The following is a 509-nucleotide window of genomic DNA, read 5'->3' on the forward strand; positions in this document are numbered from 1 at the left end:
CATAAAAGTTGTAGTAAAGATATTTGTGACAACGGAAACAATAGCGATATTGATACCAATAGCCATAACGACGAAATAATATTAAAGAAAATATAACAAAGTCATCATAGCATTTACAATAACTACATGTGGAATGGTAATGGTGATGGTGGCAGTCATGATGACAAAGATAATGGCAATGTAAATAAAAAGAAGAATAACGGCAATGACATTATTATTATAATGCATATTACAATTATCGTTATTACTATGACCATTATCGCTATTAACATTACCCTCATAACAGCTATTATAAGCTGTCTGAAGGGAATAGTTATTCCACAAAGCATTTCCAGACCTTTATTTGCAAACCTTACTGCATCACTGAACCGTACGTTTTATAATTTCTAAACAAGAAAATATATCCCATCCGTGAATGTTCAAGGCATCGTTTGCTGCAAACTAAGAAGCTCAACGTGAAAGTACGCATGCTTAGATCAATGACGTTAGTGTCCTCTTCGCAAATATTC

The sequence above is a fragment of the Penaeus monodon genome, chromosome 22 (assembly GCF_015228065.2).
Source record: "Penaeus monodon isolate SGIC_2016 chromosome 22, NSTDA_Pmon_1, whole genome shotgun sequence".
NCBI lineage: Eukaryota > Metazoa > Arthropoda > Malacostraca > Decapoda > Penaeidae > Penaeus > Penaeus monodon.